Source organism: Vulpes lagopus, chromosome 6 (assembly GCF_018345385.1).
Source record: "Vulpes lagopus strain Blue_001 chromosome 6, ASM1834538v1, whole genome shotgun sequence".
NCBI classification, from domain to species: domain Eukaryota; kingdom Metazoa; phylum Chordata; class Mammalia; order Carnivora; family Canidae; genus Vulpes; species Vulpes lagopus.
The window spans coordinates 75859560-75880280 of NC_054829.1; the positions used below are offsets into that span (position 1 = coordinate 75859560).

At 41.2% G+C, this 20721-nt stretch overlaps 1 long non-coding RNA gene across 1 annotated transcript in view; it reads right to left on the reverse strand.

The window, feature by feature from the left end:
* Positions 1–2183: 2183 nt before the first annotated feature.
* LOC121493867 overlaps positions 2184–20721 on the reverse strand; it is a 50738-nt gene continuing 32200 nt past the window's right edge. Inside the window, exons 2-3 of the long non-coding RNA XR_005988576.1 lie at positions 11744–11839; positions 2184–2242 (exon numbers count right to left, since the gene is read on the reverse strand). This is a non-coding gene — a long non-coding RNA (uncharacterized LOC121493867). The remainder of the gene's footprint in view (positions 2243–11743; positions 11840–20721) is intronic.

Consider the following 20721-nt stretch of genomic DNA (forward strand, 5'->3'; position numbering starts at 1 on the left):
TTTTACCCCTGCCCAAAGGGCTGGGGAACCCCCCAGCACGGCTTCAGCCAATCACGCGTCTCCTCCGCGAGTGGGGCCCAACCTTCTCGCGTTGCTTGCGGAGCACGCGCAGAGCGCCGCCGCGCTCACGTACGCTGGCGCCCAGAAAGCCGGGGAACCGGAACCGGCCTGAAGCCGCGGCGAGTCCGCTGACCTGACGTCACAAGGAGGCTGCGTTTCTGCTGTGCTCCGGCTCCGGCCTGGCCGCCGTTCGAGATCGCGTCCGAACAGGAACCGGTTGGCTGCAGAGCTGTGTCTTTTGCGGCATTTTCGGAGAGCGATATTTCTGGTCCCTTTGGATTATTAATGTTAAAAGGGAAGGAGTTTAGCCATTTTCTCTTGAACTCGGTGTCTGCAGGTTGCCGCTCTAGACCGTAAGCAGCCAGTGGTTTCAGCTCTTTGCACCCCAAACTCACTTACATTATTAACCCATCTTGGGAAATGGAGGTTTTAAACTCCACTGAGAAGGTCAAATTTACTCTGATAGCTCAAAGCAGTATGTGTCACGGAGCCTACCAGGTGGAAGGCCCGGAGATGTAGAAAAATACGATGTGGCCTGCACGGGGGTGGGGGTGGGGTGGAATCTATTTCTCTGTGTGCCTGTTCTGTACCTAGGTGTTGCTAAATACATACTAAGCGTTTTACATATGAAGGACGCTAAAAGGCTGAAATCCCAGGACATACCAGGATTAAAGCCCTGTCCTAGATCTAGGCCCAGACCTGGCCCCAGGGCATAGCTGGGAAAACAGTAGACACTGACACTCGTGACCTTGATTCGTGGAAAAAGCCAAATATTATGGTCAAGGAAGCCACTTTGCACCTTAGTGCTGGCAATGTTTCTCAAAAGCATATCAAGGCAGCAGAGGCATTTTTGGAAAGAAGGGCTGAGAAAATGATGAAAGAAATGAAAGGGCAATTAGAAAAGGAAAGAACACATTTATTACATGCCCATGTATCGAACATAATGCGGGAATAGATGTTTCATCAGTTTGCTTGACATCATCTAAGAGAAATTTTAAAGTATTTTCCACATATGAAAACCATGGTTTACAGAGGCACTGCCAACACCCGAACCTCCAAAACTACATTTTTACCTTTGTTTGCTTAATCATTTTGTTACATGAAAAATATTTGAGCAGACCATGACTTTTATGAGATGAACTTTGACATGCTTTTTTCCTTTAAAGCATGCATGCAGATCGCCCTTTTAAGTCTAATTACTTCAGTACCAGGCACTCTTCCAATTACGTTATGTAATTTTTTAAGCATGGCATTAACCCTATAGAGTAGTTACTATTTTATGTCCATTTTACAGATGAGGAAGCTGAAGTTTACATCAAATAACTTTCCAAGGTCACATAGCTACTGTTGGGGGGAGCTAAGATTCAAACACAAGCAGTCTGTCATCACACTCCATGCCCTTCACCCCAAGCTGTAAAATACTCTTACTGAATTAACAGCCACGATTTATTTATCTCCTCTTACTGCTGATTGACATTTTGATGGTTTCCAGTTTGGGGTTCTTATTCACAACCACTGTTATTCTTCCTGATAACGTATCCTGGTGCACAAAGTACAAAAGTTTCTCTAGAGTTATGGTTCTCAGAAATTAACCTACCTCAGAATCACCTGGAATGCTTGTTAAAACATTGCTGAGCCCCACTCCCAGGGGTTCTGATTCATCAAGTCTGTGTTGAGGCCTGAGAATTTACATTTCTAACAAGTTCCCAGGTAATGCTATTGCTGTTCTCCTAACCACTGACTGGGGGTGCTGACTGGCTTGTTCAGTGGAGCATGCAACTCTTGATGTCAGGGTGGTGAGTTCAAGCCCCACATTAGGTGTAGAGATTACTTAAAAATAAAAATCTTGAAAAACAGAAAAACCAACTGACCTACAGCATGGGTTGGCAAACTTACACTGTAAAGGACAAGAGAATGAATATTATAAGTTTTGAAGGCCACAAATTCTTTGTTACATATCCCACCCACCTCCTTTTAAAATCCTTTAAAAATGTAAAGAAACAGGGGTACCTGGGTGGCTCAGTCAGTTGAGCATCTGACTTCTGGTTTCAGTTCAGGTCATGAAATCAGGGTTGTGAGATCAAGGCCTTCCTTGGGCTCCACACTCAGCTAGGAATCTGCTTGAGATTGTCTCCCTCTGCCCCTCCCTCCACTCAGCGTGAGCTCTCTCGCTCAAATAAATCTTAAAAAAAAAAAAAAAAAAAGAGAGAGATTCTCCCTTTGCCCCTCTCCTCCTTGTGCTCTCCCTCAAAAAACAAAAACGAAAAAGTAAGAAACAGTTTTCACTTAGCTTTAGGGCTATCCAAAAACAGACCTCAGGCAATCCCTGCTCCAGGATAAATACCAATAAGTGAGTTACTGGGGGAAAAGATTTGGCTATCTTCAATTTTAGTAAAAAGCCATAAACATTTCCTTTTTCAAATATTTCATTTATTCATGAGAGACACAGAGAGAGAAAGCAGAGACACAGGCTGAGGGAGAAGTCGGTTCCCCGTAGGGAGCCCGATGCAGGACTCAATCCCAGGACCCAGGATCACACCCTGAGCCAAAGGTAGATGCTCAACCCCTGAGCCACCCAGGTGCCTTTTAAACTGTTTTCCTATGTGGTAATTTTTACTTCCTAAATATCAAGTCTGTGCCCTTGGAATGCCTCTTTGCACTTACAGCCTCTGCCCAGATTCAGGCCCCTTTCATCTTTCCAGAAGAACTACAGTAGCCTCCTAATGTCCCTGCTCTTCAAATACAGGATCCATGAAACACCCTCTCCCCTAATAGACTGTAAGGCAAAGAGACCGGTATGAATTGAATTCATTCAATGCCTCAAGCCACAAACTTTTAAATTACCCTTAACTCACACCACACAATCATTGGTAACTTCTATTCCCTCTGCCTTCAATACTTAATCTGGATTAAACATTTCTCATCACTATTACTACTATTATCATAGTCCAGGCCACCATTGCCTACTGCAACAGCCTTCCACCACTTGGTCTTGATGCTTCCATTCTTATCCTACTACAGTCTAGTCTCACAGGCACAGAAACCAGATCCTTTATAGCTATGACCAGATGACATTTTCAAAACCTTCCAAAAGCAACACAACAAAATCTCAAGTCCCAACTGGCCTTCAAGGCCTACTCAATCTAGTCCTTATTTACTTCCCTCTTTTCTTACCACTTTTTCTCTTACACACTCACTCTTCATTTGACACTTCAGGCCTATTTCCTGTTCCAGGGTAGATCCTAGGATGCGAAGCTTTATCAAAAGTCTATGAAAAATCAGGGCAGCCCGGGTGGCTCAGGCAGTTTAGCACCTGCCTTTAGCCCAGGACGTGATCCTGGAGCCCCGGGATCGAGTCCCACATCGGGCTCCCTGCATGGAGCCTGCTTCTCCCTCTGCCTGTGTCTCTGCCTCTCTCTGTGTGTGTCTCTCATGAATAAATAAATAAAATCTTAAGAAATTAAAAAAAAAGCAAAAGTCTGTGAAAAATCAAAGTAAATTGCACCTATTGATTTTTCTAAGTACTACTACCAAAACAGCTCATTCAAGCATTCTAAAGGTGAATTAAGTATGATTCCCTTACACAAACTATCTTTCTTAGAATTTCAGTTAACCAAATACTGCTTGTCTACTAGCTTGTCCAAGCTGTGTCCTGTAGTTATTTTGTGTTCTCTTTATATTCTTCAGTTCCTAGATTCTCTTCTATATTTCGTTTTAAGTCAAATAGTAATCTACAGGGTGCCTGGGTGGTTTAGTCAGTTGAGCGTCCAACTCTTGGTTTTGGCTTATGGGTCATGATCTCATGACATCAAGCCTCCTGTCAGGCTCTGCACTTGGCAGGTAATCTCTTTGAGATTCTTTCTCTCTCTCCCTCTGCTCCTCTTCCCACTTGCACTCACACTATCTCTTTTTCTCTAAAATAAATAAAATCTAATATAATACACACACATACACATATGTTTAAATGGCAATCTACAAGTTGCCTTGCAGAGTGTCCACTTAATTAACATACAGGATTCTTTAAAACTCCTGGAATTCATTCATTCAGTAGCCACCATTGAGTGCCAATATATCAAGCACTAGGCTCAGGATGAGGCAAAAATAAATGAAACACAGTGTCTTCAGGGAATTGGGAGAAGGAGGGAGGGAGGGGGAGAAAAGAGAGCAAGAGGAGGAAAGAGAGAAAAATAGAAAAAGATGGATAGAGATGTAGTAAAAGAGACTCAAACAAAGTCAGTAGGGAAACAATGACCACCGAGGGTACTGTTAAGTGATACTGCACTAGGGATAAACAGCACTGTGTACTTCTTCACAACACTGAATTTTTGAATTTATTATTTAATATCTGATGTTTTCCTGCTTGTATACACACATACCCTGTAAGTTCCACGAGTGAAGATCTCATTTGCCTCTCCCATCCAGCATTTGGTATTGGCACAATAAAAGTACTGCCCTAAATGTCTCTATGAACTGGCTGAGTGACCATTTAAAAGCAGACAGAGGGCACAACAGTCTTTTTCCTGGGCACCTTGTATTTGTGATGTTTTTGCCCTAACTTATAAAACAGTGTATGACTTATAGGTTTCTGTTCTTTCTTGATGAATAATAATAAATTTAAGACTGTAGGGCAGCCCCAGTGGCTCAGCGGTTTAGCGCCACCTTTGGCCCAGGGCGTGATCCTGGAGACCCGGGATCGAGTCCCACATCCAGCTTCCTGCATGGAGCCTGCTTCTCCCTCTGCCTATGTCTCTGCCTCTCTCTCTCTCTCTGTGTCTGTCATGAATAAATAAATAAATAAATAAATAAATAAATAAATAAATAAATAAAAATTAGGACTGTAGATTTTTCCTTTGCTAATAGTTTAGGCCATAGCCAATAGTTCACATTTACTACTTTGATTCAGTTATTGTTTAGAGAGAAGTAATTGAGAACATCTAAATAATTTTAATTTATAAATTTTAAGTTTTACTTGTTTTAGTCTGTGAGTATGGCATGTATATTTTTGTGCTTTGTGGAATTGTTGAGAATTTTCTTCATGGCCTAACAAGGTACAAGTTTTTCAAGTTGTCTATTAAACTCTAGTCTATTGAAGTCAACTTCTTTTACTGTCTCTTAATTTCTTTTTCTCTTCTTGGCAGTTTTTACAATATATTTTTAACTTTTAATTTTGAAATTATTTCACAGATCCTGAAAAATTGCAAAAATAGTAAATGAATTCCCTTATGCCTTTCACTTATATTCCTCAAATGTTAATTTTTACTACATTTGTTTTATCATTCTCATTAGTTGTCTCTCTCCTTCCATCTCTCTCACTCTCTTCGCATCTTTGCTCACCTCCTATAGGCTGTCAATTTCCTGAGGACACTACTTTGCAATGTTTCTGCCTCGTTCCATGTCTAGTACTATGCTTGATACATTGGTATTCGATGGTAGCTACTGAATGAACAAATCCAAGAGTTCTGAAGAAAACTGTAAGTGGTTATTATAGTTACTCTGTCAGATAAATCGTAGTTTGTCATATAGCCATTGTCTTTAAAAGACCACCTATGAACAGATTCTAGTTTAAATTTTTTTTCTGACATCATGTCCCTTTAAAAGACAAGGACATTCTCTTATATAACTACAATACAATGATCAAAATTGGAAATTAACATTTATACAATACTATAATCTACAGACATTCAAATTCATAAATTGTCCAACTTATACCTTTATAGAAAAAGAAAAAAAAACTGTTCTCTGGTCCAGGATACAATTAAAGATTACAGGGGCACCTGAGTGGTACATTCAGGTAAGCATCTGACTCTTGGCTTTGGCTCAAGTAGCAATCTCAGCATCGTGAGATGGAGCCCTGCATCAGGCTCTGCGGTCAACACAAAGTCCATTTGAGATTTTTCTCCCTCTCCTTTCCCTTCCTGCTCATGCTCTCTCTAAAATAAATAAATAAATCTTTAAAAAAATTCAGGATTACAAAGCTATTTAGTTGCCATGTAATCTTAGTCTTCTGGAGTCTGGAGTAGTTTCTCAGTCTTTCTTTTTCTTTTACGACAATGATATTTTTAGGGTGCAGGACAATTCTTTTGAAGAATGCCCCTGAATTTGGTAGCCTCTTGTTCCCTTAGATTTAGATTGTGTATTTTTGGCAAAAATACCAGAGAAGTACTGTTCTGACTTTCCTAGCTCATCATATCAGGAGGCAACTGATGTCCTTTGTCCCATAATGATGATGTTTGCTTTCATCACCTGGTTGAGCCAGTCTCCCAGGATTCTCCACTGTACAGTTACTATTTGTAATTAATAAGTGTCTTGTGTATGATCCTACTTTGAGATTATGTACATATCCCATTTCTCATCATCCTTTGATCACACCAGTTTTAGCATCCATTGATGATTCCTGGCTAGATCAATTTTTGTTATGGTGGCTGCCAAATTGTGACTTTTCTAATTCTATCATTCTTTCTACATTTATTAGTTGCAGTTCTACTATAATGAAGACCTTTCCTTCTTTCCTATTTTTTTGATGATTTTTTTTAAGATTGTATTTATTTATTCATGAGACACACACACACAGAGAGAGAGAGAGAGAGAGAGAGAGAGAAGCAGAGACACAGGCAGAGGGAGAAGCAGGCTCTACACAGGGAGCCCGATGCGGGACTTGATCCCTGGTCTCCAGGATCATGCTGGCTGAAGGTGGCACTAAACCACTAAGTCACCTGGGCTATCCAATTATTTTATTTCTATCACCCTGAACTCATGGATTCCTATTTTATAATTCAATATCATCAACGTTCATCTTGATGCTCACATTGTCCCCAGTTTGGCCAGGGGAAGCCCTACCAAATTAGCTCTTAAGCATTAAACATGTTCATTTGACATTATTTAGCATATAAAAATGAAGTAATACTATTTTTTCAAAAAGTGAAAATGGCAAAAAAAAAAAAAGTGAAAATAGCTTAAGACAGTGGCAAAGAACGTGATGATTAACTAGATATGGGGAGTAAGGGAGAAGTCTAACATAGGACATTTTGCTGTTTATTTCTAGGTGACAAGAAGGGCCATAGGTAATACTCACTGAGAAGTGAATACAGACTTCAGTAAATGTTCTTCCAAATATTTTTCTATCTTCTTCTTCTTCTTTTTTTTTTTTTTTTTTTAGATTTAATTTGTTTGAGAGAGAGAGGGAGAGCAAGCATAGGGGAAGGGCAGAGGAAAGACAAGCAGACTCACTGCTGAGCATGGAGCCCAAGGTAGAGCTGGATCCCACCACCCTGAGATCATGACCTAAACCAATATTAAGAGTTGGACACTTAACCAACTGAGCCACCCAGGCACCCCTCTATCCATATTCTACTAAATTTATTCAATACTGAATGCCACCATAGGTCTTCTCTGAACACTGAATTAAGAGGAAACCCTTCACTCTCCATCTTTCACCCTGCTCTATTTCTGTTCATAGCACTTCTTGGCACCTGACATGTATCATTTGTTGGGATTTTAAAAACTCTTGGGCTCGCCAATAAACTTTGGTTCCATAAGGGCTCATATTTGGTCTGTTTTGTTCAAAGATGTATCTCTGCCACAAAGGAGACATTAAAAAATAATTGCTGAATAAATAAATGTGTGTATATGTTTGTGATATATATACTTATATGGAAAGAAAGAGAGAAATGGGATCATAATTAAACATTCTATTGCAGGATACTACTTTTTTCTTACCAGTATAACTTGGCAGGACACCTGGGTAGCTCAGCCATTAAGCTTTTGGCTTAAGTCGTGATCCTGTAGTCCTGGGATCGAGTCCCACATCGGGCTCCCTGCATGGAGCCTCCTTCTCCCTCTGCCTATGACTCTGCCCGTCTCACTGTGTCTCTCATGAATAAATAAATAAAATCTTAAAAAAAAAAAAACAGTATAACTTGGGCATCCTTTTATGTTAATACATAGATCTACTTCATTTTTTTCCTAATGGCTACATAGATGAGGAATGACTTTTTAAGCTTAGAAGCAGGAGAAACAATTGAAACAATTATAAAGAAAATTATAAGGATATAACCAAACTAAATATAAGCTATATACTTGTACACTTCTGTCACAAATTTGAGTCAAAGGACTACTAAAATTTGATAAGAAATCCTAAAAAAATTTTGGGAATCCCTGGGTGGCTCAGTGGTTTAGTGTCTGCCTTCAGCCCAAGGCATGATCCTGGAGTTCTGGGATCGAGTCTCATGTCGGGTTCCCTGCATAGAGCCTGCTTCTCCCTCTGCCTGTGTCTTTGCCTCTCTCTCTCCCTGTGTCTTCCATGAATAAATAAATAAAATCTTAAAAAAAAAAAAAAAAAAGAAATCCTAAGAAAATTTTGATAAGAAACCTAATCAAAAAACATGGAAAAGGGGGAGCCTGGGTGGCTCACTTAGTTAGGCCACTGCCTTCAGCCCAGGTCATGATCCCAAGGTTCAGGAATGGAGCCCTTCATCAGGCTCCTTGCTCAGTGGGAGCCTGCTTCTGCTTCTCCTTCTTCCTATGCCTGCTGCTCTCTGTTTGCACTCTGTCAAATAAATAAAATCATTATAAAAACTATGCAAAGGATGTCCAACTTACAGAAAAAAGTACATAGCATTAAACACATATGAAGAGCTGTTACCATAAACAAAATGTAAATATATTTTTTTAAGATTTTATTTATTTATTTATGAGAGATACAGAGAGAGAGAGAGAGAGGCAGAGACACAGGCAGAGGGAGAAGCAGGCTCCATGCAGGGAGCCTGACATGGGACTTGATCCCAGGTCTCCAGGATCACGACTCGGCCGAAGAAGGCTGCGCTAAACCACTGAGCCACCCGGGCTGCCCAAATGTAAATATTTGTAAATGAAAACCTCCAATACGCAAAACCAAACCCCTTTGTATGTTTCTGTTGCAAATAAATGTTAATTCATCCTTTAAAAAAAGCAATTTGGCAAGATACATCAAAAACTTTAAAATGTTTGTACTTCTTAAGCCAATAATTCCACTTCTAGGTATTTATGCCAAGAAGTTCATTGTGGGGCGCTGGGCTGGCTCAGTTGGTAAAACGTGACTGTTGATCTCAAGGATTGTTGAATTCAAGCTCCTCACTGAGTGTAGAGATTACTTAAAAATAAAATCATAAAAAAATAAGTTCATTGTGGGGATCCCTGGGTGGCTTAGCGGTTTAGCACCTGCCTTTGGCCCAGGATGTGGTCCTGGAGTCCCAGGATCGAGTCCCAGGATCAAGTCCCACATGGGGCTACCTACATGGGGCCTGCTTCTCCCTCTGCCTGTGTCTCTGCCCCTCTCTCTCTCTCTAAGTCTCCCGTGATTAAATAAATAAAAATCTAATAAATAAATAAATAAATAAAAATTGGAGGCATCTCAAATATCCAACAGTGAATGGTTAAATAATTCACATATTATTGACACATCTACATCTAAACCTGTAAGTTTAGATATTCAAAATACATTTTTATGTCTCCTATTTATGTTTCAATCTTAAACATGTTTATGATGCAATCTTTTTGTTTGTGACGCAGTATTAAGTAAAAAAAATATGGTACTCAAAAATTTTTAAAGATTTTATTTATTGGATCCCTGGGTGGCGCAGCGGTTTGGCGCCTGCCTTTGGCCCAGGGCGCGATCCTGGAGACCCGGGATCAAATCCCACGTCGGGCTCCCGGTGCATCGAGCCTGCTTCTCCCTCTGCCCGTGTCTCTGCCTCTCTGTGTGTGTGACTATCATAAATAAATTTTAAAAATTAAAAAAAAAAAGATTTTATTTATTTATTCATGACACACACACACACACACACACACACACACACACAAAGGCACAAACACAGGCAGAGGGAGAAGCAGGCTCCATTTCATGCAGGGAGCCTGGCGGGACTCAATCCAGAGTCCCCAGGACCACACCTGGGCTGAAGGTGGTGCGAAACCGCTGAGCCACCCAGGGATCCAATAAATAAAATCTTTAAAAATTTTTGAGTACCATATTTTTTGCCCAGTACTCAATTTTCTATTAAGGAGGAACATGTTTCATTTTTTTGGTCAGCTTAATGTTTTTCTGTACTTCCTACTTTTTTAATGTCATATGTTACTTTCACAATAAAAAAAATATTAAACCATTAAGGTATTGCCTTACTAAGGGAAGATTTTAATTTTTCATTCCTTCAGCTTTGTCTCCCTTTCCTCTCATAACATACAAAGAAACAAATTATGTAATTTGACTAGAAATACCAAATCAAGGCATCAGAAGATACAAGTGGTAAAACAAAAGAAATGAATAAAGAAGAAATCAGACTAATCAGATAAAAATCTACCAATTGATGTTGATGAAGAAAAGATGCAGCCAGACATATGGGATGACTGATACATTTTTTTTTTTCTATCAAAAGAAAAAAAGGAGGGGACTGCTGGCTGGCTCAGTTGGTGCACTATGAAATTCTTGAGGTTGTAAATTTTCTTGCTTGTTTTTACAGATTTTATTTGTTTATTTGCGATGGGGAGAGAGAGTGGGGGAGACAGCATGTAAGAGCAGTGGGGAAGGAGAAGCAGACCGCCACTGAGCAGGGCGTGCAACACAGGGCTCAGGCTCAGGGCTCAATCTCAGGACCTGGGATCATGACCTGAGCTGAAGGCAGATGCTTAACCAATTGAGCCACCCAGGCGCCCCTTGGGGTTGTAAATTTGAGCCCCATGTTGGATGCATAGATTACTTAAAAATCTTTAAAAAAAGGAAAGAAAAGAAAAAGAATTGGATCCAATCATGAGCAGGTGCATTTCTAAAAAGAGTAAAATTACTTGTCTGTCATTTAAATTTACAAGGCTTTCCTTTATACCATCTTGACCATTTTCAACCTAACTAGATCTTAAAATTCCATTATCACCATTTTGCTGATGAAGTAGGTTAACAGATGACTTTCCATGCATGTTTCAAGACCACCCCCCCACACACACACAGAAGTAGGGTTTACATAGGACCCCAAAATATGACTATTAGGCACTGAGGGGTCAAATCCAAATCCTGAAAGGATACTTTTCTTTCTTTCTTTTTTTTTTTTAAGATTTATTTATTTATTTATTCATGATAGATCTAGAGAGAGAAAGAGAGAGGCAGAGACACAGAAGGAGGGAGAAGGAGGCTCCATGCCGGGAGCCCGACACGGGACTCGATCCCGGGACTCCAGGACCGCGCCCTGGGCCAAAGGCCGGCGCCAAACCGCTGAGCTACCCAGGGATTCCCCACAAATATAAGTTTTATTTCCAAGCAAATCAATGAGCAGTCACTGGAGAAGGAATTGGCTGCCTTTGGCCCAGGGCGCGATCCTGGAGACCCGGGATCGAGTCCATGTCGGGCTCCCCGTGCATGGAGCCTGCTTCTCCCTCTGCCTATGTCTCTCTCTCTCTCTCTCTCTCTGTGTGTGTGTGACTATCATAAAAAAAAAAAATTACATTTGTAGAACATTTTACAGTTTTCAAAACACTTTGAAACACAATTCATTTCAATTTCACAAGCAATTCACAAAGTAGGCAAGCTGTACAAGGCTCAAAGTGGCCAATTTAGAGAGAGACCTCAGAATCTCCCAGGTTCCTGCCACTATACCACAACCCACTGTTAAATGATGAACTTCCTCAGCCTTGGAGCAAGCCTTCCTAATTGAAAGTATGTTACCTGGGAATTTCAGGGCTCACTTGGTGCAGCTGGCTCCTTTGCAAAGCTTTCTGATGCAAAGAGAAACCTGCTCCCAGGAGCAGGATGAATCCATTCCTTTTAGAAAGAAATAGGAAAAAGGCTATTATGGCCTGAAGAAAGAATCAAATGTTAATTTCCCCTGTAATCTTTCCATCCATTTGGCCTGAGACAGGTTAGGGTTCAAAGAAATGTTCTTCCTCTCCATTTGATCATTGCGTTAAAGTATGTCACACATCTAAAAAGGTGCATAAAATATTTTGGTGACCTACCCTCCTGTTAAGTATAAAATGTAACAATATGACTGCCTGCAAAAGATGTTAGCTACCTAATTGGTGGTTTTTTTTTTTTTTTTTTTTTTTTTAAGATTTTATTTACTTATTCATTAAAGACAGAGAGAGAGGCAGAGGGAGAAGCAGGATCCATGCAGGGAGCCCGACGTGGGACTCGATCCCGGATCAGGGGATCTCCAGGATCCAGGATCAGGCCTAGGCTGAAGGCAGGCACTAAACCACTGAGCCATCCAGGGATCCCCTGCCTAACTGGTTTTGATCCTACTAATAAAGTCTTCAAGCAGGGGAGATTCTAAATGCTACCAGCTTGGGAGAATAAAGGCTGCAAACTTGAAGGAGGTCCCTTCAGAATTTAGAGATGAGGGGCACCCAGGTGGCTCAGTTGGTTAAGCACCTGCCTTCCACTCAGGTCATGATCCCAGGGTTCTGGGATCAAGCACTACATCAGGCTCCCTGCTTGGCGGGAGCCTGTTTCTCCCTCTCCATCCACCTGCTGCTTCCCCTGCTTGTGTGCGCGCGCTCTCTCTCTCTCTGTCAAATAAATAAATAAAATCTTTAAAAAAAATTAGATATGAAAATCTCATCAAAAATCAACCCGAAAGGGATCCCTGGGTGGCGCAGCGGTTTGGCGCCTGCCTTTGGCCCAGGGCGCGATCCTGGAGACCCAGGATCGAATCCCACATCAGGCTCCCGGTGCATGGAGCCTGCTTCTCCCTCTGCCTGTGTCTCTGCCTCTCTTTCTCTCTCTGACTATCATAAATAAATAAAAATTAAAAAAAAAAATCAACCCGAAGATAGCTCAGTTGGTTAAGTGCCTGCTTTAGGCTCAGGTCATGATCTCTGGGTCCTGGGATGGGGCCCCATGTTGGGTGCCCTTCTCAGCAGCGAGTCTGCTTCTCCCTCTCCCTTCCCTTGCTGTGTGTTCTCTTGTTCCCTTGTAAATAACAGATAAAATCTTTAAAAAATTTTTTAATTAAATCAATCCAGAGGGGCAACTGGCTAGTTCAGTCATAAGAGCCTATGTCTCTTGATTTCCAGGTCATGAGCTCAAGCCTGATATTGGGTGTAGAGATTCCAAAATAAATAAACTTAAAAGAAAAAAATCAACCCAAAGAATTAGGTTATGGGATTACAAAAGTAACCTATCTGAATAATGGTTTGTAAATGCTAATGGATTCTATCCAAAGCTCATGAAGCTGTGATGACAGCGAAAATCACCTCAGGCTGGGCTGAGTGATCTAAGAGATACAGCAATCCTGGGAAGTACAACAACTAAAGATAATGTAAATAAGAGAGTCATCTGCCCTGAATTGCTGGCGTCCAAAAAATGATGACTTTGAAAGGAGGCAAAATTTCACCAGTGTTTATCTCACACTGTCCAGGGTAGGTTATACTTGGCAGACATGAATATTCTAGTCATTACGAGGTTACAAGGTCTGTTTACTTTTTCAAGCCTTATAGTCTGGATACAAGATGCCTTGAGGTCATCCAATTCTCTCCTTTGAATTGATGCTGAACAAGCACTCTGACCCAGAAGAGGGGCCCTGGTCAACACATAATCAATTTATTGAAAAGGCAATCCCCCTTTGTCAAATAGTATTCTGGTGGGTCATTACTCAGTCTCTAGTGGATTAACTCAGTGTCAACCAGTGTACCCAAGCCAGATTTCCTTGTGTGGGGGAGGAGGGAAGTTGTACTGGGAGAAGCCAGAACTAAGGAGCAATTCTCCACTTAAATATAGTAGTGGGGGGATCCCTGGGTGGCGCAGCGGTTTGGCGCCTGCCTTTGGCCCAGGGCGCGATCCTGGAGACCCGGGATCGAATCCCACGTCGGGCTCCCGGTGCATGGAGCCTGCTTCTCCCTCCGCCTGTGTCTCTGCCTCTCTCTCTCTCTGTGACTATCATAAATAAATAAAAAATTAAAAAAAAAAAATAGTAGTGGGGGAAAAAGGGATGAAATCCGATTTTCTTCACTAACTAGTATTTTTTTTTAAGTAATCTCTACACTCAGTGTGGGGCTTGAATTCACTACCAGAGATCAAGTGTTGCACGCTCTTAACTAGTTTTTTGATATTGGTCAGGTTAGTTCACTTCTTCGACTTTTAGTTTCTTCAGGAATAAACAGCAAACTTTAAGGCTGTTGGGGAGGATTAATTAAATAGTGTTTAGCACAGTTTGTAACACAGGGGGTATATAGGTCTGATTCCTGTTATAAAACCAAGGGAGACCTTCAATACTGGGGGACGCAACACAGCATGGTCATAAGGTCATAAATAGACAGTAGCCTACGTGAACCCTCCATCCTTCTTCCACTCTCTATTCTCCTCTTGGGTCAAATAAGTGGTTTGAAAATACCAAGAACCCACACCATGAGTCTTTGTCTTAAATAGATAGTCAAATTCAGGAGCAGGAAAAGCATATAGTACCTTCAAAAGCATACTTGTTTCACTAAGTCTCTTCTAGCAACCAGGCTATAAAACTATTCCAGGTAGTAGGGCATCTGGCTGGCTCACTCAGTGGAGCATGTGACTCTTGATCTCAGGGTTAAGTTCAAGCTTCATGTTGGGTGTAAAGATTATTGAAAAGAAAAGAGAAAGAAAAGGAAAGAAAAGAAAAAAGAAAAGAAAAGAAAAAAATAAGAAACTACTCCAGGTAGTAAAAAACTCAACTATATACAAACTACAAGGCATTCATCAGCAGAACAAAAACTTAAAAGAGAGGAGAGCAGTTGTGAAACTTCTGATTGATAAACGCTCATCATAAAAATTATACAGCTGATACTCAGTGAAAGCATTTTGGTTTCTTCTACCTTGCCCAGTTGAAAGCAAAACACCAAGTGTCAGCATTAGGCCTTCTTTTCCAGCCACAGGTTTCCAGGGGTAAACACTTTCTTGCAGGTTGTAGGCAAACTAACCTCTGGATTCTAGCTCCATGGCAGCAAAATACTTCTCTAAGCTTTACTTCAGCAGGAAGCACAGAAGAGGTTTATGACTAAGGAGGCAAGAATCCTCCTTAGAATCAAGATTTGTCCTATCCTTCCAGTCAGACCAGATGCATGGTTTTTTGTTTGTTTTTTTTTAAATTTTATTTATTTATCCATGAGAGACACACACAGAGAGAGGGGCAGAGACACAGGCAGAGGGAGAAGCAGGCTCCATGCAGGGAGCCCCATGTAGGATACCATCCCCAGACTCCGGGTCAAGCCCTGAGCCCAAGGCAGATGCTCAACTGCTGAGCCACCCAGGTATCCCAGATGCATGGGTTTTAAAAATATCTCTACCTTTCTTCTTCCGGATTACCACTCTGACCTATGCCTTCTTGACTCACACTCCCTGGGTGAGCCCTTGCTGTGGAAGTATATTTCCTGGCTGCTACGAGTTACTTTCCCACATCTAGCCGGGGCCTGATCTCTGACACCAGAGCCATGGTCCCAAATTACTCAAGTTCTTTTGGTGACCTGAAAAGGGAAAGACAACTGAAAGTTAGTGACCAAAGACCTTTCGTGCACAAGAAAGAAGTCCCCGATAAAGTGTGTTCATAGGGGCAATAATGTTGGAAGCAGAGGTTTCTTTTTTCTCTAAGCAATCACGAGCTGGAGAAAACCCAAGGAACTTTCAGCTCTGTAGGTAAGAGTCATAGCGGGTTTGGGGGCTCCTCCCTAAGCAGAGTTGGGAACAGATTTTTTAAAAAGCACTCATAAGAATTGTTAGTTTCAGATCTATTTCTTTCCTTAATGTATTTCCTTCAATGTTGTTCTAAGCCAGTTTTTTTTTTTTTAAGATTTTATTTATTTAATCATGAAAGACATAGAAAGGCAGAGACACAGGCAGAGGGAGAAGCAGGCTCCATGCAGGGAGCCCGATGTGGGACTCAATCTGAGGACCATGGGACCATGACCTGAGTTGAAGGCAGACACTCAACCACTGAGCCACCCGGGCGTCCCTCTAAACCAGTTTTAAACCTGAGGTCTATGTACCTTTTCAGGGGATGGCAATAGAAGATGTTCATGAAACCATGTACATTGTGTACAAATATGTGTGTACGGTTGAACAATGTAGGGATTTGGGGTATTGATCTGTGTGCAGTCAAAAATCTGCATATAACTTTTGACTCCCTGAAACCTACAAATAGGCTATTGACTAGAAGCTTTACCAGTAACATCAGCAGTAGACTAACAAGTATGTTGTATGTTATATGAATTTTATGCTATATTCTTACAGTATAGTAAGGGAGAGAAAAGAAAATGTTATTTAAAAATCATTAAGAAAAAAATAATAATAAAAAAATAAAAATCATTAACGGAGGCAGCCTGGGTGGCTCAGCGGTTTAGCACCGCCTTCAGCCCAGGGCCTGATTCTGGAGACCAGGGATCAAGTCCCACGTCAGGTTCTCTGTATGGAGCCTGCTTCTCCCTCTGCCTGTGTTTCTGCCTCTCTCTCTCTCTCTCTCTCTCTCTGTCTCTCTCATGAATAAATAAATAAAATCTTATTAAAAAAAAAAAAAAAAACAACCTTTTGGGCAGCCCAGGTGGCTCAGTGGTTTAGGGCCTGCCTTTAGCCCAGGGCATGATCCTGTGGTCCTGGGATTGGACCACATTGGGCTCCCTGCATGGAGCCTGTTTCTCCCTCTGCCTGTGTCTCTGCCTCTCTCTGTGTGTCGCTCATGGAAAAATAAATAAAATGTTTAAAAAAAGAAAAAAATAGGTGGGGAGTTCAAGCCTCACATTGGGGGTAGAGTTTACTTTAAAAAAAAAAAAAAGAAGAAGGCTTTATAGTATAAACAATGATATTTTGTTTTCTTTTTTAAAAAAAGATTGTATATGGGCAGCCCGGGTGGCTGAGTGGTTTAGCGCCACTTTCAGCCCAGGGTGTGATCCTGGAGACCCAGGATCAAGTCCCATGTCAGGCTCCCTGCATGGAGCCTGCTTCTCCCTCTGCCCGTGTCTCTGCCTCTCTCTCTGTGTGTCTCTCATGAATAAATAAATAAATCTTAAAAAAAAAAAAAAGATTGTATGTGTGTATGCATTTATTGAGAGAGAATGCAACTGTGCTTGAGCTGGGGGAGAGGCAATGACAAAGAAGCAGAGAACATTCCAAGCCAACTCTGCTGAGCATGGAGTCTGCCTGAGATGCTCTCTCCCTCTCTCGAATTAATGAAAGTCTTTAAAAAAATAAAGTAAGGGGATCCCTGGGTGGCGCAGCAGTTTGGCGCCTGCCTTTGGCCCAGGGCCCGATCCTGGAGACCCAGGATCGAATCCCACATCGGGCTCCCGGTGCATGGAGCCTGCTTCTCCTCTGTCTGTGTCTCTGCCTCTCTCTCTCTCTCTCTCTGTGACTATCATAAAAAAATAAAAATAAATAAAAAAATAAAGTAAAAATTTTAAATTAAAAAATTTTTTAGGCCAACCTCAGTGGCTCAGCGGTTTAGCGCCGCCTTCAGTCCAGGGTGTGATCCTGGAGACCTCGGATCGAGTCCCACGTCGTCAGGCTCCCTGCATGGAGCCTGCTTCTCCCTCTGCCTGTGTCTCTGCCTCTCTCTCTCTCTCTCTCTCTCTCTGTGTGTGTGTGTCTCTCATGGATAAATAAAATCTTTAAAAAATTTTTTTAATTAATAGTAGACAAAATAAGGGTAATGTGCATTTCAGAAAGCTGCATGTGTTTTCCGTGAAGGATTATTTAACTAAAGTTTGGAAATGAGCTAATGTTATGATTTCTGAAAGAAAACTAAAAGAAGGGTCATATAATCACTTTTATTAATAACTTGCTTCCAAGTAGTGTATACACTGATGGAAGAGATGCAGACAAAGATTTTAATGTCACTGTCACAGAATAAGGTTTAAGACAGGGATCTGCACAGGTGCTGTAAGAACAGAGAGAAGGGATAATTAATCACACCAGCGGTTTAAGTTCGGGCAGGAGATGACACCTAAGCAGAGACTGGAAGGTGAAGCAAGAAGGAGCCATGAAAACCTACTATATGCTATGTAGGTGTCTCTCAAAGCCATACCTGAAGTTCAGAGAGATCGAACAGTTTATTCACGTCATATAGCTAATAAATGGCAGAGTAAGAAATTAGATTTTCAGTTCTTTGTGGCAACTGCTATACCAGTGGTTCTCATTATTGAATGTATATTAGAAGCACCTGGGAGGGATGCCTGGGTGGTTCAGTGGTTGGGCGTCTGCTTTCAGCTCAGGGCGTCATCCCAGGATTTGGGATTGAGTCCCGCATCGGGTTCCTTATAGGGAGCCTGCTTCTCCCTCTGCCTATGTCTCTGCCTCTCTCTCTCTCTCTGTGTCGCTCATAAATAAATGAATAAAATATTTAAAGAAAAAGAAGCACCTGGGAGAGTGAGCATGGTGTGTGTGTGCATGTGCATGCACGGTTATGTGTTTAGGCAATGTATCAGCATGTCCAGATTTTGGTCCCTCCTAGCTTTAAAAATAATTCAGATTTAAAAAAATAAAATGAATTTTAAAAATAAATAAAAAATTAATTAATTAAAAAATAATAATTCAGATGCCTAGGGTGGCATCATTGAAATAGAATCTCGAGGTATGGGACTCAGGCATCATTGGTATTCAAAGTTCCCCAGGTGATATTGGTATGCAGAAAGATTGAGAGCCACAGAGTCCTTCCCATAATATTGACTGCTGCTGAGCATTGCTCAGAGAGAAGGGAAACTGTGAATAATAGCCAGGTAGAGATGTCAGAGGCCCTTGGAACTCAGGTAGTGAATTAGCTCCTTTCTTCAAGTGGAAATATGTATCTGTATTCATTCCACACCCATTCTGGGTGTCTAGCGAATCCATAGGGACCAGCCAGGGGAACTAAGCAATGAAGAGTATAACTACTAGTTCTTTGGGGCACCTGGTTAGCTCAGTTGGTGCATGGGACTCTACATCTCAGGGGTTGTGAGTTCAAGGCCCACGTTGGGTATAGAGATTACTTAAAAATAAAATCTCTTAAAAAGTAACAATAGTTCTCCAAATATTGGTTTTGTTTTGTTTTTTAAAGTATACAATTCAGTGGTTTTTATCATATACACAGAGTTGTGCTACCATCTTTAGTCATTTTTATTTTTATTTTTTTTTTAAATTTTTTTTTTTTATTTTTTTTTTATTTATGATAGTCACAGAGAGAGAGAGAGAGAGAGAGAGAGAGAGGCAGAGACATAGGCAGAGGGAGAAGCAGGCTCCATGCACCGGGAGCCCGACGCGGGATTCGATCCCGGGTCTCCAGGATCGCGCCCTGGGCCAAAGGCAGGCGCCAAACCGCTGCGCCACCCAGGGATCCCCTTTAGTCATTTTTAGAAAGTTTTCATCACCTCAAAAAGAAACTCTGTCACCTTTAGCCATCAACTATCAGTCCTAATCCACCACTAGTCTGCTTTCCTTCTCTATAGATTTCCCTGTTCTGGTCCCTGTTTCTGGACCTATGATAATCTTTTTTTTTTTTTTAATTTATTTTTTACTTATGTAGAGGGATAAAAAAAGCATAAACCTTAAGGATATAGCTCAGTAAAATTCTGCAAACTGGAGTCATATGTAGCCAGCACCTGGGTTTAAGAAGCCAAATTTTTTCAGCATCTCTAAAGCTTCCTGTGTACCTCCCTCCTTCAGGGATAACCACTCTTCTGACTTCCACAAACATAGATTAGTTTTGCCTTCTTAAAAAAAACTTTGTACCAATAGAATTATAGAGTGTATCCCTTTCTGTGTCTGCCTTTATACTCAACATTATGTTTGTAAGTTTCACCCATATCATTGCCCATGACGATCTTCTGATGTTAAACTCGTCTACTTTCATTCAGAACAAATTACTGGGCAGCCCCGGTGGCTCAGTGGTTTAGCACGGCCTTCAGCCCAGGGCATGATCCTGGAGACCAAGTGCCACGTCAGGCTCCCTGCGCATGGAGCCTGCTTCTCCCTCTGCCTGTGTCTGTGTTTCCGTGTGTGTGTGTGTCTCTCTCTCATGAATAAATAAATAAAATCTTAAAAAAAAAAAAAAAAAAGAACAAATTACTTAGAAAGGTTCATTGAGATTCCAAAATTTTCTTCACATGCTTTGGTCAGCATGAAAATAATCCATACCTAAAGGATTTGTTTGGGAATTTTAATTCAGAAGACTGATATTGTTGAAGGCAAATGATAGTATCTTGGTCTTGCAGAGCTAGTTGGCCAACTCATTAAATTGAAACTAAATAAATTTATGTTTTTTTTAAGGATTTTATTTGTAAGTAATCTCTGTATCCAACGTGGGGCCTGAACTCACAATGTCAAGATCAAGAGTCATGTGCTCTACTGACTGATCCAGTCAGGCACCCTCTGAACTTGAATAAATTTAAATGTTTATAACATTTAACAAACCTAAGAGACTCAATTTCTTACCTGTGTCTTTCTTTTGGGGATTTTTTTTCCCCTGGGATCTTTTTATTTTGGGAACTGCTTATAAATTTTCCTTTTTTTTTTTTTAAGATTTTATTTATTTATTCATGAGAGACACAGAAAGAGAGGCAGAGACACAGGCAGAGGGAGAAGCAGGCCCCATGCAGGGAGCCTGATGTGGGACTCGATCCCAGATCCTGGGATCATGCCCTGAGCCAAAGGCAGACACTCAACCACTGAGCCACCCCGGTGTCCCTTTTCCTCCTCTTTAAACTTTTTTTCTC